The 26,153-nt window shown below is 35.7% G+C and overlaps 6 non-coding genes and 21 pseudogenes across 6 annotated transcripts; all 27 read left to right on the top strand.

The window, feature by feature from the left end:
* The first annotated feature begins 99 nt into the window (after positions 1-99).
* On the top strand, positions 100-218 carry LOC145650130 (5S ribosomal RNA). The gene has a single exon (XR_014116666.1). It is a non-coding gene; the product is annotated as a 5S ribosomal RNA (ribosomal RNA).
* A 792-nt stretch (positions 219-1,010) lies between these two features.
* Positions 1,011-1,129, top strand: LOC145644102 (5S ribosomal RNA; annotated as a pseudogene).
* A 791-nt stretch (positions 1,130-1,920) lies between these two features.
* LOC145644848 (5S ribosomal RNA) lies at positions 1,921-2,039 on the top strand (annotated as a pseudogene).
* A 571-nt stretch (positions 2,040-2,610) lies between these two features.
* Positions 2,611-2,729, top strand: LOC145650136 (5S ribosomal RNA; annotated as a pseudogene).
* Positions 2,730-3,740: 1,011 nt separating this feature from the next.
* LOC145650171 (5S ribosomal RNA) lies at positions 3,741-3,859 on the top strand (annotated as a pseudogene).
* A 900-nt stretch (positions 3,860-4,759) lies between these two features.
* LOC145650141 (5S ribosomal RNA) lies at positions 4,760-4,878 on the top strand. The gene has a single exon (XR_014116667.1). It is a non-coding gene; the product is annotated as a 5S ribosomal RNA (ribosomal RNA).
* A 793-nt stretch (positions 4,879-5,671) lies between these two features.
* Positions 5,672-5,790, top strand: LOC145644849 (5S ribosomal RNA; annotated as a pseudogene).
* A 793-nt stretch (positions 5,791-6,583) lies between these two features.
* LOC145644104 (5S ribosomal RNA) lies at positions 6,584-6,702 on the top strand (annotated as a pseudogene).
* Positions 6,703-7,494: 792 nt separating this feature from the next.
* Positions 7,495-7,613, top strand: LOC145644122 (5S ribosomal RNA; annotated as a pseudogene).
* Positions 7,614-8,844: 1,231 nt separating this feature from the next.
* Positions 8,845-8,963, top strand: LOC145650137 (5S ribosomal RNA; annotated as a pseudogene).
* A 1,011-nt stretch (positions 8,964-9,974) lies between these two features.
* On the top strand, positions 9,975-10,093 carry LOC145648756 (5S ribosomal RNA; annotated as a pseudogene).
* A 1,451-nt stretch (positions 10,094-11,544) lies between these two features.
* On the top strand, positions 11,545-11,663 carry LOC145644154 (5S ribosomal RNA; annotated as a pseudogene).
* Positions 11,664-12,455: 792 nt separating this feature from the next.
* Positions 12,456-12,574, top strand: LOC145650138 (5S ribosomal RNA; annotated as a pseudogene).
* A 792-nt stretch (positions 12,575-13,366) lies between these two features.
* LOC145644557 (5S ribosomal RNA) lies at positions 13,367-13,485 on the top strand (annotated as a pseudogene).
* An 899-nt stretch (positions 13,486-14,384) lies between these two features.
* LOC145644057 (5S ribosomal RNA) lies at positions 14,385-14,503 on the top strand (annotated as a pseudogene).
* A 681-nt stretch (positions 14,504-15,184) lies between these two features.
* On the top strand, positions 15,185-15,303 carry LOC145650139 (5S ribosomal RNA; annotated as a pseudogene).
* A 1,012-nt stretch (positions 15,304-16,315) lies between these two features.
* On the top strand, positions 16,316-16,434 carry LOC145649476 (5S ribosomal RNA). Its single transcript, XR_014116590.1, has one exon. It is a non-coding gene; the product is annotated as a 5S ribosomal RNA (ribosomal RNA).
* Positions 16,435-17,226: 792 nt separating this feature from the next.
* On the top strand, positions 17,227-17,345 carry LOC145649587 (5S ribosomal RNA). The gene has a single exon (XR_014116602.1). It is a non-coding gene; the product is annotated as a 5S ribosomal RNA (ribosomal RNA).
* Positions 17,346-18,137: 792 nt separating this feature from the next.
* Positions 18,138-18,256, top strand: LOC145644155 (5S ribosomal RNA; annotated as a pseudogene).
* Positions 18,257-19,049: 793 nt separating this feature from the next.
* On the top strand, positions 19,050-19,168 carry LOC145644558 (5S ribosomal RNA; annotated as a pseudogene).
* Positions 19,169-20,400: 1,232 nt separating this feature from the next.
* LOC145644064 (5S ribosomal RNA) lies at positions 20,401-20,519 on the top strand (annotated as a pseudogene).
* Positions 20,520-21,310: 791 nt separating this feature from the next.
* Positions 21,311-21,429, top strand: LOC145649699 (5S ribosomal RNA). Its single transcript, XR_014116614.1, has one exon. It is a non-coding gene; the product is annotated as a 5S ribosomal RNA (ribosomal RNA).
* A 793-nt stretch (positions 21,430-22,222) lies between these two features.
* Positions 22,223-22,341, top strand: LOC145650450 (5S ribosomal RNA; annotated as a pseudogene).
* A 793-nt stretch (positions 22,342-23,134) lies between these two features.
* LOC145643996 (5S ribosomal RNA) lies at positions 23,135-23,253 on the top strand (annotated as a pseudogene).
* Positions 23,254-24,044: 791 nt separating this feature from the next.
* On the top strand, positions 24,045-24,163 carry LOC145649810 (5S ribosomal RNA). The gene has a single exon (XR_014116627.1). It is a non-coding gene; the product is annotated as a 5S ribosomal RNA (ribosomal RNA).
* Positions 24,164-24,956: 793 nt separating this feature from the next.
* LOC145650451 (5S ribosomal RNA) lies at positions 24,957-25,075 on the top strand (annotated as a pseudogene).
* Positions 25,076-25,646: 571 nt separating this feature from the next.
* Positions 25,647-25,765, top strand: LOC145650161 (5S ribosomal RNA; annotated as a pseudogene).
* The last annotated feature ends 388 nt before the right edge of the window (positions 25,766-26,153 follow it).

The raw sequence follows: 26,153 nt of genomic DNA on the forward strand, positions 1-26,153 counted from the left end.
ACATTCTAGAATGTCAAGTGCAGGGATTAATAAAAAAACTTGTCAGATTGGTCTTTGATCATATTTGCTATGATTAGGCAATTTGAGTAAGTGTTTAAGGCTTACGGCCACACCAGCTTGAGAACGCCCAATCTCATCTGACCTTGGAAGCTAAGCAAGTTTGGGCCTGGATAGTACTGAGGTGGGACCCTACCTAGGAATACCAGGTGCTGTAAGCTTTTCTTGCATCACTTTAATTTACTTTCAAGCTGACATGCTCAAATGTGAAGTGCAGTGATTAATAAAAAAAAACTATCTGTTAGCACATGGCAATAGCAGATGCTGTAAGTTTTTTTTGCATCACTTTCATTTACTCTCCAACTCACATGCCTGAATGTGAAGTGCAGTGATTCATCAAAAAACTATCTGTTAGCAGCTTGGACTACGAGATGCTGTAAGCTTCTCTTGCATCACTTTAATGTACTTTTAAGATGACATGCTAGGATGTGAAGTGCAGTGATTAATTAAAAAAGCTATCTGTTAGCACCTGGGAATAGCAGATGCTGTAAGTTTTTGTTGCATCACTTTAAATTAATCTGCAACTGACATGCTTGTATGTGAAGTGTACAGATTAAATAGAAATCTTTTAGTACCAGGGAATAGCAGGTGCTGTAAGATTTTATTGCATCCCTTTAATTTATTTTCAAGCTATCATGTTCATTATTGAAGTGCAGTGAATAATTAAATCAAACTATCTGCTAGCACCTGGGAATAGCAGATGCTGTAAGTTTTTATTGCATCACTTTAATTTACTCTCCAACTGACATGCTTGAATGTGAAGTGCAGTGATTAATAAAAAAACTGTCTTTTAGTGCCTCCGTATACCAGATGTTGTAAGCTTTTATTGCATCATTTAATTTACTTTCAAGATAACATTCTAGAATGTCAAGTGCAGGGATTAATAAAAAAAATTGTCAGATTGGTCTTTGATCATATTTGCTATGATTAGGCAATTAGAGTAAGTGTTTAAGGCTTACGGCCACACCAGCTTGAGAACGACCAGTCTCATCTGACCTTGGAAGCGAAACAGGTTTGGGCCTGGATAGTACTGAGGTGGGACCCTATCTAGGAATACCAGGTGCTGTAAGCTTTTCTTGCATCACTTTAATTTACTTTCAAGCTGACATGCTCAAATGTGAAGTGCAGTGATTAATAAAAAAAACTATCTGTTAGCACCTGGGAATAGCAGATGCTGTAAGTTTTTTTTGCATCACTTTCATTTACTCTCCAACTCACATGCCTGAATGTGAAGTGCAGTGATTCATCAAAAACTATCTATTAGCACCTTGGACTACGAGATGCTGTAAGCTTCTCTTGCATCACTTTAATTTACTTTTAAGATGACATGCTAGGATGTGAAGTGCAGTGATTAATTAAAAAAAACTATCTGTTAGCACCTGGGAATAGCAGATGCTGTAAGTTTTTGTTGCATCACTTTAATTTAATCTGCAACTGACATGCTTGTATGTGAAGTGTACAGATTAAATAGAAATCTTTTAGTACCAGGGAATAGCAGGTGCTGTAAGATTTTATTGCATCCCTTTAATTTATTTTCAAGCTATCATGTTCATTATTGAAGTGCAGTGAATTATTAAATCAAACTATCTGCTAGCACCTGGGAATAGCAGATGCTGTAAGTTTTTATTGCATCACTTTAATTTACTCTCCAACTGACATGCTTGAATGTGAAGTGCAGTGATTAATAAAAAAACTGTCTTTTAGTGCCTCCGTATACCAGATGTTGTAAGCTTTTATTGCATCATTTAATTTACTTTCAAGATAACATTCTAGAATGTCAAGTGCAGGGATTAATAAAAAAAATTGTCAGATTGGTCTTTGATCATATTTGCTATGATTAGGCAATTTGAGTAAGTGTTTAAGGCTTACGGCCACACCAGCTTGAGAACCCCCAATCTTATCTGACCTTGGAAGCTGAACAACTTTGGGCCTGGATAGTACTGAGGTGGGACCCTACCTAGGAATACCAGGTGCTGTAAGCTTTTCTTGCATCACTTTAATTTACTTTCAAGCTGACATGCTCAAATGTGAAGTGCAGTGATTAATAAAAAAAAACTATCTGTTAGCACCTGGGAATAGCAGATGCTGTAAGTTTTTGTTGCATCACTTTAATTTAATCTGCAACTGACATGCTTGTATGTGAAGTGTACAGATTAAATAGAAATCTTTTAGTACCAGGGAATAGCAGGTGCTGTAAGATTTTATTGCATCCCTTTAATTTATGTTCAAGCTATCATGTTCAAATTTGAAGTGCAGTGAATAATTAAATCAAACTATCTGTTAGCACCTGGGAATAGCAGATGCTGTAAGTTTTTATTGCATCACTTTAATTTACTCTCCAACTGACATGCTTGAATGTGAAGTGCAGTGATTAATAAAAAAATTGTCTCGTATTGCCTCCGTATACCAGATGTTGTAAGCTTTTATTGCATCATTTAATTTACTTTCAAGATAACATTCTAGAATGTCAAGTGCAGGGATTAATAAAAAAAATTGTCAGATTGGTCTTTGATCATATTTACTATGATTAGGCAATTTGAGTAATTGTTTAAGGCTTACGGCCACACCAGCTTGAGAACGCCCAATCTCATCTGACCTTGGAAGCGAAACAACTTTGGGCCTGGATAGTACTGAGGTGGGACCCTACCTAGGAATACCAGGTGCTGTAAGCTTTTCTTGCATCACTTTAATTTCCTTTCAAGCTGACATGCTCAAATGTGAAGTGCAGTGATTAATAAAAAAAAAACTATCTGTTAGCACATGGCAATAGCAGATGCTGTAAGTTTTTTTTGCATCACTTTCATTTACTCTCCAACTCACATGCCTGAATGTGAAGTGCAGTGATTCATCAAAAAACTATCTGTTAGCAGCTTGGACTACGAGATGCTGTAAGCTTCTCTTGCATCACTTTAATGTACTTCTAAGATGACATGCTAGGATGTGAAGTGCAGTGATTAATTAAAAAAGCTATCTGTTAGCACCTGGGAATAGCAGATGCTGTAAGTTTTTGTTGCATCACTTTAATTTAATCTGCAACTGACATGCTTGTATGTGAAGTGTACAGATTAAATAGAAATATTTTAGTACCAGGGAATAGCAGGTGCTGTAAGATTTTATTGCATACCTTTAATTTATGTTCAAGCTACCATGTTCATTATTGAAGTGCAGTGAATAATTAAATCAAAATATCTGCTAGCACCTGGGAATAGCAGATGCTGTAAGTATTTATTGCATCACTTTAATTTAATCTGCAACTGACATGCTTGTATGTGAAGTGTACAGATTAAATAGAAATCTTTTAGTACCAGGGAATAGCAGGTGCTGTAAGATTTTATTGCATACCTTTAATTTATGTTCAAGCTATCATGTTCATTATTGAAGTGCAGTGAATAATTAAATCAAAATATCTGCTAGCACCTGGGAATAGCAGATGCTGTAAGTTTTTATTGCATCACTTTAATTTACTCTCCAACTGACATGCTTGAATGTGAAGTGCAGTGATTAATAAAAAAACTGTCTGTTAGTGCCTCCGTATACCAGATGTTGTAAGCTTTTATTGCATCATTTAATTTACTTTCAAGATAACATTCTAGAATGTCAAGTGCAGGGATTAATAAAAAAAATAGTCAGATTGGTCTTTCATCATATTTGCTATGATTAGGCAATTTGACTAAGTGTTTAAGGCTTACGGCCACACCAGCTTGAGAACGCCGAATCTCATCTGACCTTGGAAGCTAAGCAAGCTTGGGCCTAGATTGTACTGAGGTGGGACCCTACCTAGGAATACCAGGTGCTGTAAGCTTTTCTTGCATCACTTTCATTTACTCTCCAACTCACATGCCTGAATGTGAAGTGCAGTGATTCATCAAAAAACTATCTGTTAGCACCTTGGACTACGAGATGCTGTAAGCTTCTCTTGCATCACTTTAATTTACTTTCAAGATGACATGCTAGGATGTGAAGTGCAGTGATTAATTTAAAAAAAACTATCTGTTAGCACCTGGGAATAGCAAATGCTGTAAGTTTTTGTTGCATCACTTTAATTTAATCTGCAACTGACATGCTTGTATGTGAAGTGTACAGATTAAATAGAAATCTTTTAGTACCAGGGAATAGCAGGTGCTGTAAGATTTTATTGCATCCCTTTAATTTATGTTCAAGCTATCATGTTCAAATTTGAAGTACAGTGAATAATTAAATCAAACTATCTGTTAGCACCTGGGAATAGCAGATGCTGTAAGTTTTTGTTGCATCACTTTAATTTAATCTGCAACTGACATGCTTGTATGTGAAGTGTACAGATTAAATAGAAATCTTTTAGTACCAGGGAATAGCAGGTGCTGTAAGATTTTATTGCATACCTTTAATTTATGTTCAAGCTATCATGTTCATTATTGAAGTGCAGTGAATAATTAAATCAAACTATCTGTTAGCACCTGGGAATAGCAGATGCTGTAAGTTTTTATTGCATTACTTTAATTTACTCTCCAACTGACATGCTTGAATGTGAAGTGCAGTGATTAATAAAAAAACTGTCTGTTAGTGCCTCCGTATACCAGATGTTGTAAGCTTTTATTGCATCATTTAATTTACTTTCAAGATAACATTCTAGAATGTCAAGTGCAGGGATTAATAAAAAAACTTGTCAGATTGGTCTTTGATCATATTTGCTATGATTAGGCAATTTGAGTAAGTGTTTAAGGCTTACGGCCACACCAGCTTGAGAACGCCCAATCTCATCTGACCTTGGAAGCTAAGCAAGTTTGGGCCTGGATAGTACTGAGGTGGGACCCTACCTAGGAATACCAGGTGCTGTAAGCTTTTCTTGCATCACTTTAATTTACTTTCAAGCTGACATGCTCAAATGTGAAGTGCAGTGATTAATAAAAAAAAACTATCTGTTAGCACATGGCAATAGCAGATGCTGTAAGTTTTTTTTGCATCACTTTCATTTACTCTCCAACTCACATGCCTGAATGTGAAGTGCAGTGATTCATCAAAAAACTATCTGTTAGCAGCTTGGACTACGAGATGCTGTAAGCTTCTCTTGCATCACTTTAATGTACTTTTAAGATGACATGCTAGGATGTGAAGTGCAGTGATTAATTAAAAAAAACTATCTGTTAGCACCTGGGAATAGCAGATGCTGTAAGTTTTTGTTGCATCACTTTAATTTAATCTGCAACTGACATGCTTGTATGTGAAGTGTACAGATTAAATAGAAATCTTTTAGTACCAGGGAATAGCAGGTGCTGTAAGATTTTATTGCATCCCTTTAATTTATTTTCAAGCTATCATGTTCATTATTGAAGTGCAGTGAATTATTAAATCAAACTATCTGCTAGCACCTGGGAATAGCAGATGCTGTAAGTTTTTATTGCATCACTTTAATTTACTCTCCAACTGACATGCTTGAATGTGAAGTGCAGTGATTAATAAAAAAACTGTCTTTTAGTGCCTCCGTATACCAGATGTTGTAAGCTTTTATTGCATCATTTAATTTACTTTCAAGATAACATTCTAGAATGTCAAGTGCAGGGATTAATAAAAAAAATTGTCAGATTGGTCTTTGATCATATTTGCTATGATTAGGCAATTTGAGTAAGTGTTTAAGGCTTACGGCCACACCAGCTTGAGAACCCCCAATCTTATCTGACCTTGGAAGCTGAACAACTTTGGGCCTGGATAGTACTGAGGTGGGACCCTACCTAGGAATACCAGGTGCTGTAAGCTTTTCTTGCATCACTTTAATTTACTTTCAAGCTGACATGCTCAAATGTGAAGTGCAGTGATTAATAAAAAAAAACTATCTGTTAGCACATGGGAATAGCAGATGCTGTAAGTTTTTTTTGCATCACTTTCATTTACTCTCCAACTCACATGCCTGAATGTGAAGTGCAGTGATTCATCAAAAAACTATCTGTTAGCAGCTTGGACTACGAGATGCTGTAAGCTTCTCTTGCATCACTTTAATTTACTTTTAAGATGACATGCTAGGATGTGAAGTGTAGTGATTAATTAAAAAAAACTATCTGTTAGCACCTGGGAATAGCAGATGCTGTAAATTTTTGTTGCATCACTTTAATTTAATCTGCAACTGACATGCTTGTATGTGAAGTGTACAGATTAAATAGAAATCTTTTAGTACCAGGGAATAGCAGGTGCTGTAAGATTTTATTGCATCCCTTTATTTTATTTTCAAGCTATCAAGTTCAAATTTGAAGTGCAGTGAATAATTAAATCAAACTATCTGTTAGCACCTGGGAATAGCAGATGCTGTAACTTTTTATTGCATTACTTTAATTTACTCTCCAACTGACATGCTTGAATGTGAAGTGCAGTGATTAATAAAAAAACTGTCTGTTAGTGCCTCCGTATACCAGATGTTGTAAGCTTTTATTGCATCATTTAATTTACTTTCAAGATAACATTCTAGAATGCCAAGTGCAGGGATTAATAAAAAAAATTGTCAGATTGGTCTTTGATCATATTTGCTATGATTAGGCAATTAGAGTAAGTGTTTAAGGCTTACGGCCACACCAGCTTGAGAACGACCAGTCTCATCTGACCTTGGAAGCGAAACAGGTTTGGGCCTGGATAGTACTGAGGTGGGACCCTATCTAGGAATACCAGGTGCTGTAAGCTTTTCTTGCATCACTTTAATTTACTTTCAAGCTGACATGCTCAAATGTGAAGTGCAGTGATTAATAAAAAAAACTATCTGTTAGCACCTGGGAATAGCAGATGCTGTAAGTTTTTTTTGCATCACTTTCATTTACTCTCCAACTCACATGCCTGAATGTGAAGTGCAGTGATTCATCAAAAAACTATCTGTTAGCACCTTGGACTGCGAGATGCTGTAAGCTTCTCTTGCATCACTTTAATTTACTTTCAAGCTGACATGCTCAAATGTGAAGTGCAGTGATTAATAAAAAAAAACTATCTGTTAGCACCTGGGAATAGCAGATGCTGTAAGTTTTTGTTGCATCACTTTAATTTAATCTGCAACTGACATGCTTGTATGTGAAGTGTACAGATTAAATAGAAATCTTTTAGTACCAGGGAATAGCAGGTGCTGTAAGATTTTATTGCATCCCTTTAATTTATTTTCAAGCTATCATGTTCAAATTTGAAGTGCAGTGAATAATTAAATCAAACTATCTGTTAGCACCTGGGAATAGCAGATGCTGTAAGTTTTTATTGCATTACTTTAATTTACTCTCCAACTGACATGCTTGAATGTGAAGTGCAGTGATTAATAAAAAAACTGTCTGTTAGTGCCTCCGTATACCAGATGTTGTAAGCTTTTATTGCATCATTTAATTTACTTTCAAGATAACATTCTAGAATGTCAAGTGCAGGGATTAATAAAAAAACTTGTCAGATTGGTCTTTGATCATATTTGCTATGATTAGGCAATTTGAGTAAGTGTTTAAGGCTTACGGCCACACCAGCTTGAGAACCCCCAATCTCATCTGACCTTGGAAGATGAACAACTTTGGGCCTGGATAGTACTGAGGTGGGACCCTACCTAGGAATACCAGGTGCTGTAAGCTTTTCTTGCATCACTTTAATTTACTTTCAAGCTGACATGCTCAAATGTGAAGTGCAGTGATTAATAAAAAAACTATCTGTTAGCACCTGGGAATAGCAGATGCTGTAAGTTTTTTTTGCATCACTTTCATTTACTCTCCAATTCACATGCCTGAATGTGAAGTGCAGTGATTCATCAAAAAACTATCTGTTAGCACCTTGGACTACGAGATGCTGTAAGCTTCTCTTGCATCACTTTAATTTACTTTTAAGATGACATGCTAGGATGTGAAGTGCAGTGATTAATTAAAAAAAACTATCTGTTAGCACCTGGGAATAGCAGATGCTGTAAGTTTTTGTTGCATCACTTTAATTTAATCTGCAACTGACATGCTTGTATGTGAAGTGTACAGATTAAATAGAAATCTTTTAGTACCAGGGAATAGCAGGTGCTGTAAGATTTTATTGCATCCCTTTAATTTATTTTCAAGCTATCATGTTCAAATTTGAAGTGCAGTGAATAATTAAATCAAACTATCTGTTAGCACCTGGGAATAGCAGATGCTGTAAGTTTTTATTGCATTACTTTAATTTACTCTCCAACTGACATGCTTGAATGTGAAGTGCAGTGATTAATAAAAAAACTGTCTGTTAGCACCTTGGACTACGAGATGCTGTAAGCTTCTCTTGCATCACTTTAATTTACTTTCAAGCTGACATGCTCAAATGTGAAGTGCAGTGATTAATAAAAAAAAACTATCTGTTAGCACATGGCAATAGCAGATGCTGTAAGTTTTTGTTGCATCACTTTAATTTAATCTGCAACTGACATGCTTGTATGTGAAGTGTACAGATTAAATAGAAATCTTTTAGTACCAGGGAATAGCAGGTGCTGTAAGATTTTATTGCATCCCTTTAATTTATGTTCAAGCTATCATGTTCAAATTTGAAGTGCAGTGAATAATTAAATCAAACTATCTGTTAGCACCTGGGAATAGCAGATGCTGTAAGTTTTTATTGCATCACTTTAATTTACTCTCCAACTGACATGCTTGAATGTGAAGTGCAGTGATTAATAAAAAAATTGTCTCGTATTGCCTCCGTATACCAGATGTTGTAAGCTTTTATTGCATCATTTAATTTACTTTCAAGATAACATTCTAGAATGTCAAGTGCAGGGATTAATAAAAAAAATTGTCAGATTGGTCTTTGATCATATTTACTATGATTAGGCAATTTGAGTAATTGTTTAAGGCTTACGGCCACACCAGCTTGAGAACGCCCAATCTCATCTGACCTTGGAAGCGAAACAACTTTGGGCCTGGATAGTACTGAGGTGGGACCCTACCTAGGAATACCAGGTGCTGTAAGCTTTTCTTGCATCACTTTAATTTCCTTTCAAGCTGACATGCTCAAATGTGAAGTGCAGTGATTAATAAAAAAAAAACTATCTGTTAGCACATGGCAATAGCAGATGCTGTAAGTTTTTTTTGCATCACTTTCATTTACTCTCCAACTCACATGCCTGAATGTGAAGTGCAGTGATTCATCAAAAAACTATCTGTTAGCAGCTTGGACTACGAGATGCTGTAAGCTTCTCTTGCATCACTTTAATGTACTTCTAAGATGACATGCTAGGATGTGAAGTGCAGTGATTAATTAAAAAAGCTATCTGTTAGCACCTGGGAATAGCAGATGCTGTAAGTTTTTGTTGCATCACTTTAATTTAATCTGCAACTGACATGCTTGTATGTGAAGTGTACAGATTAAATAGAAATATTTTAGTACCAGGGAATAGCAGGTGCTGTAAGATTTTATTGCATACCTTTAATTTATGTTCAAGCTACCATGTTCATTATTGAAGTGCAGTGAATAATTAAATCAAAATATCTGCTAGCACCTGGGAATAGCAGATGCTGTAAGTTTTTATTGCATCACTTTAATTTAATCTGCAACTGACATGCTTGTATGTGAAGTGTACAGATTAAATAGAAATCTTTTAGTACCAGGGAATAGCAGGTGCTGTAAGATTTTATTGCATACCTTTAATTTATGTTCAAGCTATCATGTTCATTATTGAAGTGCAGTGAATAATTAAATCAAAATATCTGCTAGCACCTGGGAATAGCAGATGCTGTAAGTTTTTATTGCATCACTTTAATTTACTCTCCAACTGACATGCTTGAATGTGAAGTGCAGTGATTAATAAAAAAACTGTCTGTTAGTGCCTCCGTATACCAGATGTTGTAAGCTTTTATTGCATCATTTAATTTACTTTCAAGATAACATTCTAGAATGTCAAGTGCAGGGATTAATAAAAAAAATAGTCAGATTGGTCTTTCATCATATTTGCTATGATTAGGCAATTTGACTAAGTGTTTAAGGCTTACGGCCACACCAGCTTGAGAACGCCGAATCTCATCTGACCTTGGAAGCTAAGCAAGCTTGGGCCTGGATTGTACTGAGGTGGGACCCTACCTAGGAATACCAGGTGCTGTAAGCTTTTCTTGCATCACTTTCATTTACTCTCCAACTCACATGCCTGAATGTGAAGTGCAGTGATTCATCAAAAAACTATCTGTTAGCACCTTGGACTACGAGATGCTGTAAGCTTCTCTTGCATCACTTTAATTTACTTTCAAGATGACATGCTAGGATGTGAAGTGCAGTGATTAATTTAAAAAAAACTATCTGTTAGCACCTGGGAATAGCAAATGCTGTAAGTTTTTGTTGCATCACTTTAATTTAATCTGCAACTGACATGCTTGTATGTGAAGTGTACAGATTAAATAGAAATCTTTTAGTACCAGGGAATAGCAGGTGCTGTAAGATTTTATTGCATCCCTTTAATTTATGTTCAAGCTATCATGTTCAAATTTGAAGTACAGTGAATAATTAAATCAAACTATCTGTTAGCACCTGGGAATAGCAGATGCTGTAAGTTTTTGTTGCATCACTTTAATTTAATCTGCAACTGACATGCTTGTATGTGAAGTGTACAGATTAAATAGAAATCTTTTAGTACCAGGGAATAGCAGGTGCTGTAAGATTTTATTGCATACCTTTAATTTATGTTCAAGCTATCATGTTCATTATTGAAGTGCAGTGAATAATTAAATCAAACTATCTGTTAGCACCTGGGAATAGCAGATGCTGTAAGTTTTTATTGCATTACTTTAATTTACTCTCCAACTGACATGCTTGAATGTGAAGTGCAGTGATTAATAAAAAAAAACTATCTGTTAGCACATGGGAATAGCAGATGCTGTAAGTTTTTTTTGCATCACTTTCATTTACTCTCCAACTCACATGCCTGAATGTGAAGTGCAGTGATTCATCAAAAAACTATCTGTTAGCAGCTTGGACTACGAGATGCTGTAAGCTTCTCTTGCATCACTTTAATGTACTTTTAAGATGACATGCTAGGATGTGAAGTGCAGTGATTAATTAAAAAAGCTATCTGTTAGCACCTGGGAATAGCAGATGCTGTAAGTTTTTGTTGCATCACTTTAATTTAATCTGCAACTGACATGCTTGTATGTGAAGTGTACAGATTAAATAGAAATCTTTTAGTACCAGGGAATAGCAGGTGTTGTAAGATTTTATTGCATCCCTTTAATTTATGTTCAAGCTATCATGTTCAAATTTGAAGTGCAGTGAATAATTAAATCAAACTATCTGTTAGCACCTGGGAATAGCAGATGCTGTAAGTTTTTATTGCATCACTTTAATTTACTCTCCAACTGACATGCTTGAATGTGAAGTGCAGTGATTAATAAAAGAATTGTCTCGTATTGCCTCCGTATACCAGATGTTGTAAGCTTTTATTGCATCATTTAATTTACTTTCAAGATAACATTCTAGAATGTCAAGTGCAGGGATTAATAAAAAAATTTGTCAGATTGGTCTTTGATCATATTTACTATGATTAGGCAATTTGAGTAATTGTTTAAGGCTTACGGCCACAGCAGCTTGAGAACGCCCAATCTCATCTGACCTTGGAAGCGAAACAACTTTGGGCCTGGATAGTACTGAGGTGGGACCCTACCTAGGAATACCAGGTGCTGTAAGCTTTTCTTGCATCACTTTAATTTACTTTCAAGCTGACATGCTCAAATGTGAAGTGCAGTGATTAATAAAAAAAACTATCTGTTAGCACATGGCAATAGCAGATGCTGTAAGTTTTTTTTGCATCACTTTCATTTACTCTCCAACTCACATGCCTGAATGTGAAGTGCAGTGATTCATCAAAAAACTATCTGTTAGCAGCTTGGACTACGAGATGCTGTAAGCTTCTCTTGCATCACTTTAATTTACTTTTAAGATGACATGCTAGGATGTGAAGTGCAGTGATTAATTAAAAAAAACTATCTGTTAGCACCTGGGAATAGCAGATGCTGTAAGTTTTTGTTGCATCACTTTAATTTAATCTGCAACTGACATGCTTGTATGTGAAGTGTACAGATTAAATAGAAATCTTTTAGTACCAGGGAATAGCAGGTGCTGTAAGATTTTATTGCATCCCTTTAATTTATGTTCAAGCCATCATGTTCAAATTTGAAGTGCAGTGAATAATTAAATCAAACTATCTGTTAGCACCTGGGAATAGCAGATGGTGTAAGTTTTTATTGCATCACTTTAATTTACTCTCCAACTGACATGCTTGAATGTGAAGTGCAGTGATTAATAAAAAAATTGTCTCGTATTGCCTCCATATACCAGATGTTGTAAGCTTTTATTGCATCATTTAATTTACTTTCAAGATAACATTCTAGAATGTCAAGTGCAGGGATTAATAAAAAAAATTGTCAGATTGGTCTTTGATCATATTTACTATGATTAGGCAATTTGAGTAATTGTTTAAGGCTTACGGCCACACCAGCTTGAGAACGCCCAATCTCATCTGACCTTGGAAGCGAAACAACTTTGGGCCTGGATAGTACTGAGGTGGGACCCTACCTAGGAATACCAGGTGCTGTAAGCTTTTCTTGCATCACTTTAATTTCCTTTAAAGCTGACATGCTCAAATGTGAAGTGCAGTGATTAATAAAAAAAAACTATCTGTTAGCACATGGCAATAGCAGATGCTGTAAGTTTTTTTTGCATCACTTTCATTTACTCTCCAACTCACATGCCTGAATGTGAAGTGCAGTGATTCATCAAAAAACTATCTGTTAGCGGCTTGGACTACGAGATGCTGTAAGCTTCTCTTGCATCACTTTAATGTACTTTTAAGATGACATGCTAGGATGTGAAGTGCAGTGATTAATTAAAAAAGCTATCTGTTAGCACCTGGGAATAGCAGATGCTGTAAGTTTTTGTTGCATCACTTTAATTTAATCTGCAACTGACATGCTTGTATGTGAAGTGTACAGACTAAATAGAAATCTTTTAGTACCAGCGAATAGCAGGTGCTGTAAGATTTTATTGCATACCTTTAATTTATGTTCAAGCTATCATGTTCATTATTGAAGTGCAGTGAATAATTAAATCAAAATATCTGCTAGCACCTGGGAATAGCAGATGCTGTAAGTTTTTATTGCATCACTTTAATTTACTCTCCAACTGACATGCTTGAATGTGAAGTGCAGTGATTAATAAAAAAACTGTCTGTTAGTGCCTCCGTATACCAGATGTTGTAAGCTTTTATTGCATCATTTAATTTACTTTCAAGATAACATTCTAGAATGTCAAGTGCAGGGATTAATAAAAAAAATTGTCAGATTGGTCTTTGATCATATTTACTATGATTAGGCAATTTGAGTAATTGTTTAAGGCTTACGGCCACACCAGCTTGAGAAAAAACAATCTCATCTGACCTTGGAAGCGAAACAAGTTTGGGCCTGGATAGTACTGAGGTAGGACCCTATCTAGGAATACCAGGTGCTGTAAGCTTTTCTTGCATCACTTTAATTTACTTTCAAGCTGACATGCTCAAATGTGAAGTGCAGTGATTAATAAAAAAAACTATCTGTTAGCACCTGGGAATAGCAGATGCTGTAAGTTTTTTTTGCATCACTTTCATTTACTCTCCAACTCACATGCCTGAATGTGAAGTGCAGTGATTCATCAAAAAACTATCTGTTAGCACCTTGGACTACGAGATGCTGTAAGCTTCTCTTGCATCACTTTAATTTACTTTCAAGATGACATGCTAGGATGTGAAGTGCAGTGATTAATTTAAAAAAAACTATCTGTTAGCACCTGGGAATAGCAAATGCTGTAAGTTTTTGTTGCATCACTTTAATTTAATCTGCAACTGACATGCTTGTATGTGAAGTGTACAGATTAAATAGAAATCTTTTAGTACCAGGGAATAGCAGGTGCTGTAAGATTTTATTGCATCCCTTTAATTTATGTTCAAGCTATCATGTTCAAATTTGAAGTACAGTGAATAATTAAATCAAACTATCTGTTAGCACCTGGGAATAGCAGATGCTGTAAGTTTTTGTTGCATCACTTTAATTTAATCTGCAACTGACATGCTTGTATGTGAAGTGTACAGATTAAATAGAAATCTTTTAGTAACAGGGAATAGCAGATGCTGTAAGTTTTTATTGCATCACTTTAATTTACTCTCCAACTGACATGCTTGAATGTGAAGTGCAGTGATTAATAAAAAAACTGTCTGTTAGTGCCTCCGTATACCAGATGTTGTAAGCTTTTATTGCATCATTTAATTTACTTTCAAGATAACATTCTACAATGTCAAGTGCAGGGATTAATAACAAAAATTGTCAGATTGGTCTTTGATCATATTTGCTATGACTAGGCAATTTGAGTAAGTGTTTAAGGCTTACGGCCACACCAGCTTGAGAACGACCAGTCTCGTCTGACCTTGGAAGCGAAACAAGTTTGGGCCTGGATAGTACTGAGGTGGGACCCTATCTAGGAATACCAGGTGCTGTAAGCTTTTCTTGCATCACTTTAATTTATTTTCAAGCTGACATGCTCAAATGTGAAGTGCAGTGATTCATCAAAAAACTATCTGTTAGCAGCTTGGACTACGAGATGCTGTAAGCTTCTCTTGCATCACTTTAATTTACTTTTAAGATGACATTCTAGGATGTGAAGTGCAGTGATTAATTAAAAAAAACTATCTGTTAGCACCTGGGAATAGCAGATGCTGTAAGTTTTTGTTGCATCACTTTAATTTAATCTGCAACTGACATGCTTGTATGTGAAGTGTACAGATTAAATAGAAATCTTTTAGTACCAGGGAATAGCAGGTGCTGTAAGATTTTATTGCATCCCTTTAATTTATGTTCAAGCCATCATGTTCAAATTTGAAGTGCAGTGAATAATTAAATCAAACTATCTGTTAGCACCTGGGAATAGCAGATGGTGTAAGTTTTTATTGCATCACTTTAATTTACTCTCCAACTGACATGCTTGAATGTGAAGTGCAGTGATTAATAAAAAAATTGTCTCGTATTGCCTCCGTATACCAGATGTTGTAAGCTTTTATTGCATCATTTAATTTACTTTCAAGATAACATTCTAGAATGTCAAGTGCAGGGATTAATAAAAAAAATTGTCAGATTGGTCTTTGATCATATTTACTATGATTAGGCAATTTGAGTAATTGTTTAAGGCTTACGGCCACACCAGCTTGAGAACGCCCAATCTCATCTGACCTTGGAAGCGAAACAACTTTGGGCCTGGATAGTACTGAGGTGGGACCCTACCTAGGAATACCAGGTGCTGTAAGCTTTTCTTGCATCACTTTAATTTCCTTTAAAGCTGACATGCTCAAATGTGAAGTGCAGTGATTAATAAAAAAAAACTATCTGTTAGCACATGGCAATAGCAGATGCTGTAAGTTTTTTTTGCATCACTTTCATTTACTCTCCAACTCACATGCCTGAATGTGAAGTGCAGTGATTCATCAAAAAACTATCTGTTAGCGGCTTGGACTACGAGATGCTGTAAGCTTCTCTTGCATCACTTTAATGTACTTTTAAGATGACATGCTAGGATGTGAAGTGCAGTGATTAATTTAAAAAAAACTATCTGTTAGCACCTGGGAATAGCAAATGCTGTAAGTTTTTGTTGCATCACTTTAATTTAATCTGCAACTGACATGCTTGTATGTGAAGTGTACAGATTAAATAGAAATCTTTTAGTACCAGGGAATAGCAGGTGCTGTAAGATTTTATTGCATCCCTTTAATTTATGTTCAAGCTATCATGTTCAAATTTGAAGTACAGTGAATAATTAAATCAAACTATCTGTTAGCACCTGGGAATAGCAGATGCTGTAAGTTTTTGTTGCATCACTTTAATTTAATCTGCAACTGACATGCTTGTATGTGAAGTGTACAGATTAAATAGAAATCTTTTAGTACCAGGGAATAGCAGGTGCTGTAAGATTTTATTGCATACCTTTAATTTATGTTCAAGCTATCATGTTCATTATTGAAGTGCAGTGAATAATTAAATCAAAATATCTGCTAGCACCTGGGAATAGCAGATGCTGTAAGTTTTTATTGCATCACTTTAATTTACTCTCCAACTGACATGCTTGAATGTGAAATGCAGTGATTAATAAAAAAACTGTCTGTTAGTGCCTCCGTATACCAGATGTTGTAAGCTTTTATTGCATCATTTAATTTACTTTCAAGATAACATTCTAGAATGTCAAGTGCAGGGATTAATAAAAAAAATAGTCAGATTGGTCTTTCATCATATTTGCTATGATTATGCAATTTGACTAAGTGTTTAAGGCTTACGGCCACACCAGCTTGAGAACGCCCAATCTCATCTGACCTTGGAAGCTAAGCAAGCTTGGGCCTGGATTGTACTGAGGTGGGTCCCTACCTAGGAATACCAGGTGCTGTAAGCTTTTCTTGCATCACTTTAATTTACTTTCAAGCTGACATGCTCAAATGTGAAGTGCAGTGATTAATAAAAAAAAACTATCTGTTAGCACATGGGAATAGCAGATGCTGTAAGTTTTTTTTGCATCACTTTCATTTACTCTCCAACTCACATGCCTGAATGTGAAGTGCAGTGATTCATCAAAAAACTATCTGTTAGCAGCTTGGACTACGAGATGCTGTAAGCTTCTCTTCCATCACTTTAATGTACTTTTAAGATGACATGCTAGGATGTGAAGTGCAGTGATTAATTAAAAAAGCTATCTGTTAGCACCTGGGAATAGCAGATGCTGTAAGTTTTTGTTGCATCACTTTAATTTAATCTGCAACTGACATGCTTGTATGTGAAGTGTACAGATTAAATAGAAATCTTTTAGTACCAGGGAATAGCAGGTGTTGTAAGATTTTATTGCATCCCTTTAATTTATGTTCAAGCTATCATGTTCAAATTTGAAGTGCAGTGAATAATTAAATCAAACTATCTGTTAGCACCTGGGAATAGCAGATGCTGTAAGTTTTTATTGCATCACTTTAATTTACTCTCCAACTGACATGCTTGAATGTGAAGTGCAGTGATTAATAAAAGAATTGTCTCGTATTGCCTCCGTATACCAGATGTTGTAAGCTTTTATTGCATCATTTAATTTACTTTCAAGATAACATTCTAGAATGTCAAGTGCAGGGATTAATAAAAAAAATAGTCAGATTGGTCTTTCATCATATTTGCTATGATTATGCAATTTGACTAAGTGTTTAAGGCTTACGGCCACACCAGCTTGAGAACGCCCAATCTCATCTGACCTTGGAAGCTAAGCAAGCTTGGGCCTGGATTGTACTGAGGTGGGTCCCTACCTAGGAATACCAGGTGCTGTAAGCTTTTCTTGCATCACTTTAATTTACTTTCAAGCTGACATGCTCAAATGTGAAGTGCAGTGATTAATAAAAAAAAACTATCTGTTAGCACATGGGAATAGCAGATGCTGTAAGTTTTTTTTGCATCACTTTCATTTACTCTCCAACTCACATGCCTGAATGTGAAGTGCAGTGATTCATCAAAAAACTATCTGTTAGCAGCTTGGACTACGAGATGCTGTAAGCTTCTCTTGCATCACTTTAATGTACTTTTAAGATGACATGCTAGGATGTGAAGTGCAGTGATTAATTAAAAAAGCTATCTGTTAGCACCTGGGAATAGCAGATGCTGTAAGTTTTTGTTGCATCACTTTAATTTAATCTGCAACTGACATGCTTGTATGTGAAGTGTACAGATTAAATAGAAATCTTTTAGTACCAGGGAATAGCAGGTGTTGTAAGATTTTATTGCATCCCTTTAATTTATGTTCAAGCTATCATGTTCAAATTTGAAGTGCAGTGAATAATTAAATCAAACTATCTGTTAGCACCTGGGAATAGCAGATGCTGTAAGTTTTTATTGCATCACTTTAATTTACTCTCCAACTGACATGCTTGAATGTGAAGTGCAGTGATTAATAAAAGAATTGTCTCGTATTGCCTCCGTATACCAGATGTTGTAAGCTTTTATTGCATCATTTAATTTACTTTCAAGATAACATTCTAGAATGTCAAGTGCAGGGATTAATAAAAAAAATTGTCAGATTGGTCTTTGATCATATTTACTATGATTAGGCAATTTGAGTAATTGTTTAAGGCTTACGGCCACAGCAGCTTGAGAACGCCCAATCTCATCTGACCTTGGAAGCGAAACAACTTTGGGCCTGGATAGTACTGAGGTGGGACCCTACCTAGGAATACCAGGTGCTGTAAGCTTTTCTTGCATCACTTTAATTTACTTTCAAGCTGACATGCTCAAATGTGAAGTGCAGTGATTAATAAAAAAAAAACTATCTGTTAGCACATGGCAATAGCAGATGCTGTAAGTTTTTTTTGCATCACTTTCATTTACTCTCCAACTCACATGCCTGAATGTGAAGTGCAGTGATTCATCAAAAAACTATCTGTTAGCAGCTTGGACTACGAGATGCTGTAAGCTTCTCTTGCATCACTTTAATGTACTTTTAAGATGACATGCTAGGATGTGAAGTGCAGTGATTAATTAAAAAAGCTATCTGTTAGCACCTGGGAATAGCAGATGCTGTAAGTTTTTGTTGCATCACTTTAATTTAATCTGCAACTGACATGCTTGTATGTGAAGTGTACAGACTAAATAGAAATCTTTTAGTACCAGCGAATAGCAGGTGCTGTAAGATTTTATTGCATACCTTTAATTTATGTTCAAGCTATCATGTTCATTATTGAAGTGCAGTGAATAATTAAATCAAAATATCTGCTAGCACCTGGGAATAGCAGATGCTGTAAGTTTTTATTGCATCACTTTAATTTACTCTCCAACTGACATGCTTGAATGTGAAGTGCAGTGATTAATAAAAAAACTGTCTGTTAGTGCCTCCGTATACCAGATGTTGTAAGCTTTTATTGCATCATTTAATTTACTTTCAAGATAACATTCTAGAATGTCAAGTGCAGGGATTAATAAAAAAAATTGTCAGATTGGTCTTTGATCATATTTACTATGATTAGGCAATTTGAGTAATTGTTTAAGGCTTACGGCCACACCAGCTTGAGAAAAAACAATCTCATCTGACCTTGGAAGCGAAACAAGTTTGGGCCTGGATAGTACTGAGGTAGGACCCTATCTAGGAATACCAGGTGCTGTAAGCTTTTCTTGCATCACTTTAATTTACTTTCAAGCTGACATGCTCAAATGTGAAGTGCAGTGATTAATAAAAAAAACTATCTGTTAGCACCTGGGAATAGCAGATGCTGTAAGTTTTTTTTGCATCACTTTCATTTACTCTCCAACTCACATGCCTGAATGTGAAGTGCAGTGATTCATCAAAAAACTATCTGTTAGCACCTTGGACTACGAGATGCTGTAAGCTTCTCTTGCATCACTTTAATTTACTTTCAAGCTGACATGCTCAAATGTGAAGTGCAGTGATTAATAAAAAAAACTATCTGTTAGCACCTGGGAATAGCAGATGCTGTAAGTTTTTTTTGCATCACTTTCATTTACTCTCCAACTCACATGCCTGAATGTGAAGTGCAGTGATTCATCAAAAAACTATCTGTTAGCACCTTGGACTACGAGATGCTGTAAGCTTCTCTTGCATCACTTTAATTTACTTTCAAGATGACATGCTAGGATGTGAAGTGCAGTGATTAATTTAAAAAAAACTATCTGTTAGCACCTGGGAATAGCAAATGCTGTAAGTTTTTGTTGCATCACTTTAATTTAATCTGCAACTGACATGCTTGTATGTGAAGTGTACAGATTAAATAGAAATCTTTTAGTACCAGGGAATAGCAGGTGCTGTAAGATTTTATTGCATCCCTTTAATTTATGTTCAAGCTATCATGTTCAAATTTGAAGTACAGTGAATAATTAAATCAAACTATCTGTTAGCACCTGGGAATAGCAGATGCTGTAAGTTTTTGTTGCATCACTTTAATTTAATCTGCAACTGACATGCTTGTATGTGAAGTGTACAGATTAAATAGAAATCTTTTAGTACCAGGGAATAGCAGGTGCTGTAAGATTTTATTGCATACCTTTAATTTATGTTCAAGCTATCATGTTCATTATTGAAGTGCAGTGAATAATTAAATCAAAATATCTGCTAGCACCTGGGAATAGCAGATGCTGTAAGTTTTTATTGCATCACTTTAATTTACTCTCCAACTGACATGCTTGAATGTGAAGTGCAGTGATTAATAAAAATACTGTCTGTTAGTGCCTCCGTATACCAGATGTTGTAAGCTTTTATTGCATCATTTAATTTACTTTCAAGATAACATTCTAGAATGTCAAGTGCAGGGATTAATAAAAAAAATAGTCAGATTGGTCTTTGATCATATTTGCTATGATTAGGCAATTTGACTAAGTGTTTAAGGCTTACTGCCACACCATCTTGAGAACGCCCAATCTCCTCTGACCTTGGAAGCTAAGCAAGTTTGGGCATGGATAGTACTGAGGTGGGACCCTACCTAGGAATACCAGGTGCTGTAAGCTTTTCTTGCATCACTTTAATTTACTTTCAAGCTGACATGCTCAAATGTGAAGTGCAGTGTTAATAAAAAAAAACTATCTGTTAGCACATGGGAATAGCAGATGCTGTAAGTTTTTTTTGCATCACTTTCATTTACTCTCCAACTCACATGCCTGAATGTGAAGTGCAGTGATTCATCAAAAAACTATCTGTTAGTAGCTTGGACTACGAGATGCTGTAAGCTTCTCTTGCATCACTTTAATGTACTTTTAAGATGACATGCTAGGATGTGAAGTGCAGTGATTAATTAAAAAAGCTATCTGTTAGCACCTGGGAATAGCAGATGCTGTAAGTTTTTGTTGCATCACTTTAATTTAATCTGCAACTGACATGCTTGTATGTGAAGTGTACAGATTAAATAGAAATCTTTTAGTACCAGGGAATAGCAGGTGCTGTAAGATTTTATTGCATACCTTTAATTTATGTTCAAGCTATCATGTTCATTATTGAAGTGCAGTGAATAATTAAATCAAAATATCTGCTAGCACCTGGGAATAGCAGATGCTGTAAGTTTTTATTGCATCACTTTAATTTACTCTCCAACTGACATGCTTGAATGTGAAATGCAGTGATTAATAAAAAAACTGTCTGTTAGTGCCTCCGTATACCAGATGTTGTAAGCTTTTATTGCATCATTTAATTTACTTTCAAGATAACATTCTAGAATGTCAAGTGCAGGGATTAATAAAAAAAATAGTCAGATTGGTCTTTCATCATATTTGCTATGATTAGGCAATTTGACTAAGTGTTTAAGGCTTACGGCCACACCAGCTTGAGAACGCCCAATCTCATCTGACCTTGGAAGCTAAGCAAGCTTGGGCCTGGATTGTACTGAGGTGGGTCCCTACCTAGGAATACCAGGTGCTGTAAGCTTTTCTTGCATCACTTTAATTTACTTTCAAGCTGACATGCTCAAATGTGAAGTGCAGTGATTAATAAAAAAAAACTATCTGTTAGCACATGGGAATAGCAGATGCTGTAAGTTTTTTTTGCATCACTTTCATTTACTCTCCAACTCACATGCCTGAATGTGAAGTGCAGTGATTCATCAAAAAACTATCTGTTAGCAGCTTGGACTACGAGATGCTGTAAGCTTCTCTTGCATCACTTTAATGTACTTTTAAGATGACATGCTAGGATGTGAAGTGCAGTGATTAATTAAAAAAGCTATCTGTTAGCACCTGGGAATAGCAGATGCTGTAAGTTTTTGTTGCATCACTTTAATTTAATCTGCAACTGACATGCTTGTATGTGAAGTGTACAGATTAAATAGAAATCTTTTAGTACCAGGGAATAGCAGGTGTTGTAAGATTTTATTGCATCCCTTTAATTTATGTTCAAGCTATCATGTTCAAATTTGAAGTGCAGTGAATAATTAAATCAAACTATCTGTTAGCACCTGGGAATAGCAGATGCTGTAAGTTTTTATTGCATCACTTTAATTTACTCTCCAACTGACATGCTTGAATGTGAAGTGCAGTGATTAATAAAAATACTGTCTGTTAGTGCCTCCGTATACCAGATGTTGTAAGCTTTTATTGCATCATTTAATTTACTTTCAAGATAACATTCTAGAATGTCAAGTGCAGGGATTAATAAAAAAAATAGTCAGATTGGTCTTTAATTCATATTTGCTATGATTAGGCAATTTGACTAATTGTTTAAGGCTTACTGCCACACCATCTTGAGAACGCCCAATCTCATCTGACCTTGGAAGCTAAGCAAGTTTGGGCCTGGATAGTTCTGAGGTGGGACCCTACCTAGGAATACCAGGTGCTGTAAGCTTTTCTTGCATCACTTTAATTTACTTTCAAGCTGACATGCTCAAATGTGAAGTGCAGTGATTAATAAAAAAAAACTATCTGTTAGCAAATGGGAATAGCAGATGCTGTAAGTTTTTTTTGCATCACTTTCATTTACTCTCCAACTCACATGCCTGAATGTGAAGTGCAGTGATTCATCAAAAAACTATCTGTTAGCACCTTGGACTACGAGATGCTGTAAGCTTCTCTTGCATCACTTTAATTTACTTTTAAGATGACATGCTAGGATGTGAAGTGCAGTGATTAATTAAAAAAAACTATCTGTTAGCAGCTGGGAATAGCAGATGCTGTAAATTTTTGTTGCATCACTTTAATTTAATCTGCAACTGACATGCTTGTATGTGAAGTGTACAGATTAAATAGAAATCTTTTAGTACCAGGGAATAGCAGGTGCTGTAAGATTTTATTGCATCCCTTTAATTTATGTTCAAGCTATCATGTTCAAATTTGAAGTGCAGTGAATAATTACATCAAACTATCTGCTAGCACCTGGGAATAGCAGATGCTGTAAGTTTTTATTGCATCACTTTAATTTACTCTCCAACTGACATGCTTGAATGTGAAGTGCAGTGATTAATAAAAATACTGTCTGTTAGTGCCTCCGTATACCAGATGTTGTAAGCTTTTATTGCATCATTTAATTTACTTTCAAGATAACATTCTAGAATGTCAAGTGCAGGGATTAATAAAAAAAATAGTCAGATTGGTCTTTGATCATATTTGCTATGATTAGGCAATTTGACTAAGTGTTTAAGGCTTACTGCCACACCATCTTGAGAACGCCCAATCTCCTCTGACCTTGGAAGCTAAGCAAGTTTGGGCATGGATAGTACTGTGGTGGGACCCTACCTAGGAATACCAGGTGCTGTAAGCTTTTCTTGCATCACTTTAATTTACTTTCAAGCTGACATGCTCAAATGTGAAGTGCAGTGTTAATAAAAAAAAACTATCTGTTAGCACATGGGAATAGCAGATGCTGTAAGTTTTTTTTGCATCACTTTCATTTACTCTCCAACTCACATGCCTGAATGTGAAGTGCAGTGATTCATCAAAAAACTATCTGTTAGTAGCTTGGACTACGAGATGCTGTAAGCTTCTCTTGCATCACTTTAATGTACTTTTAAGATGACATGCTAGGATGTGAAGTGCAGTGATTAATTAAAAAAGCTATCTGTTAGCACCTGGGAATAGCAGATGCTGTAAATTTTTGTTGCATCACTTTAATTTAATCTGCAACTGACATGCTTGTATGTGAAGTGTACAGATTAAATAGAAATCTTTTAGTACCAGGGAATAGCAGGTGCTGTAAGATTTTATTGCATACCTTTAATTTATGTTCAAGCTATCATGTTCATTATTGAAGTGTAGTGAATAATTAAATCAAAATATCTGCTAGCACCTGGGAATAGCAGATGCTGTAAGTTTTTATTGCATCACTTTAATTTACTCTCCAACTGACATGCTTGAATGTGAAATGCAGTGATTAATAAAAAAACTGTCTGTTAGTGCCTCCGTATACCAGATGTTGTAAGCTTTTATTGCATCATTTAATTTACTTTCAAGATAACATTCTAGAATGTCAAGTGCAGGGATTAATAAAAAAAATAGTCAGATTGGTCTTTGATCATATTTGCTATGATTAGGCAATTTGACTAAGTGTTTAAGGCTTACGGCCACACCAGCTTGAGAACGCCCAATCTCATCTGACCTTGGAAGCTAAGCAAGCTTGGGCCTGGATTGTACTGAGGTGGGTCCCTACCTAGGAATACCAGGTGCTGTAAGCTTTTCTTGCATCACTTTAATTTACTTTCAAGCTGACATGCTCAAATGTGAAGTGCAGTGATTAATAAAAAAAAACTATCTGTTAGCACATGGGAATAGCAGATGCTGTAAGTTTTTTTTGCATCACTTTCATTTACTCTCCAACTCACATGCCTGAATGTGAAGTGCAGTGATTCATCAAAAAACTATCTGTTAGCAGCTTGGACTACGAGATGCTGTAAGCTTCTCTTGCATCACTTTAATGTACTTTTAAGATGACATGCTAGGATGTGAAGTGCAGTGATTAATTAAAAAAGCTATCTGTTAGCACCTGGGAATAGCAGATGCTGTAAGTTTTTGTTGCATCACTTTAATTTAATCTGCAACTGACATGCTTGTATGTGAAGTGTACAGATTAAATAGAAATCTTTTAGTACCAGGGAATAGCAGGTGTTGTAAGATTTTATTGCATCCCTTTAATTTATGTTCAAGCTATCATGTTCAAATTTGAAGTGCAGTGAATAATTAAATCAAACTATCTGTTAGCACCTGGGAATAGCAGATGCTGTAAGTTTTTATTGCATCACTTTAATTTACTCTCCAACTGACATGCTTGAATGTGAAGTGCAGTGATTAATAAAAGAATTGTCTCGTATTGCCTCCGTATACCAGATGTTGTAAGCTTTTATTGCATCATTTAATTTACTTTCAAGATAACATTCTAGAATGTCAAGTGCAGGGATTAATAAAAAAAATAGTCAGATTGGTCTTTAATTCATATTTGCTATGATTAGGCAATTTGACTAATTGTTTAAGGCTTACTGCCACACCATCTTGAGAACGCCCAATCTCATCTGACCTTGGAAGCTAAGCAAGTTTGGGCCTGGATAGTTCTGAGGTGGGACCCTACCTAGGAATACCAGGTGCTGTAAGCTTTTCTTGCATCACTTTAATTTACTTTCAAGCTGACATGCTCAAATGTGAAGTGCAGTGATTAATAAAAAAAAACTATCTGTTAGCACATGGGAATAGCAGATGCTGTAAGTTTTTTTTGCATCACTTTCATTTAATCTGCAACTGACATGCTTGTATGTGAAGTGTACAGATTAAATAGAAATCTTTTAGTACCAGGGAATAGCAGGTGCTGTAAGATTTTATTGCATACCTTTAATTTATGTTCAAGCTATCATGTTCATTATTGAAGTGCAGTGAATAATTAAATCAAAATATCTGCTAGCACCTGGGAATAGCAGATGCTGTAAGTTTTTATTGCATCACTTTAATTTACTCTCCAACTGACATGCTTGAATGTGAAGTGCAGTGATTAATAAAAATACTGTCTGTTAGTGCCTCCGTATACCAGATGTTGTAAGCTTTTATTGCATCATTTAATTTACTTTCAAGATAACATTCTAGAATGTCAAGTGCAGGGATTAATAAAAAAAATAGTCAGATTGGTCTTTGATCATATTTGCTATGATTAGGCAATTTGACTAAGTGTTTAAGGCTTACTGCCACACCATCTTGAGAACGCCCAATCTCCTCTGACCTTGGAAGCTAAGCAAGTTTGGGCCTGGATAGTACTGAGGTGGGACCCTACCTAGGAATACCAGGTGCTGTAAGCTTTTCTTGCATCACTTTAATTTACTTTCAAGCTGACATGCTCAAATGTGAAGTGCAGTGTTAATAAAAAAAAACTATCTGTTAGCACATGGGAATAGCAGATGCTGTAAGTTTTTTTTGCATCACTTTCATTTACTCTCCAACTCACATGCCTGAATGTGAAGTGCAGTGATTCATCAAAAAACTATCTGTTAGTAGCTTGGACTACGAGATGCTGTAAGCTTCTCTTGCATCACTTTAATGTACTTTTAAGATGACATGCTAGGATGTGAAGTGCAGTGATTAATTAAAAAAGCTATCTGTTAGCACCTGGGAATAGCAGATGCTGTAAGTTTTTGTTGCATCACTTTAATTTAATCTGCAACTGACATGCTTGTATGTGAAGTGTAC

This window comes from Electrophorus electricus, chromosome 13, assembly GCF_041902795.1.
Source record: "Electrophorus electricus isolate QZ-2024a chromosome 13, ASM4190279v1, whole genome shotgun sequence".
Taxonomy (NCBI): Eukaryota; Metazoa; Chordata; class Actinopteri; order Gymnotiformes; family Gymnotidae; genus Electrophorus; species Electrophorus electricus.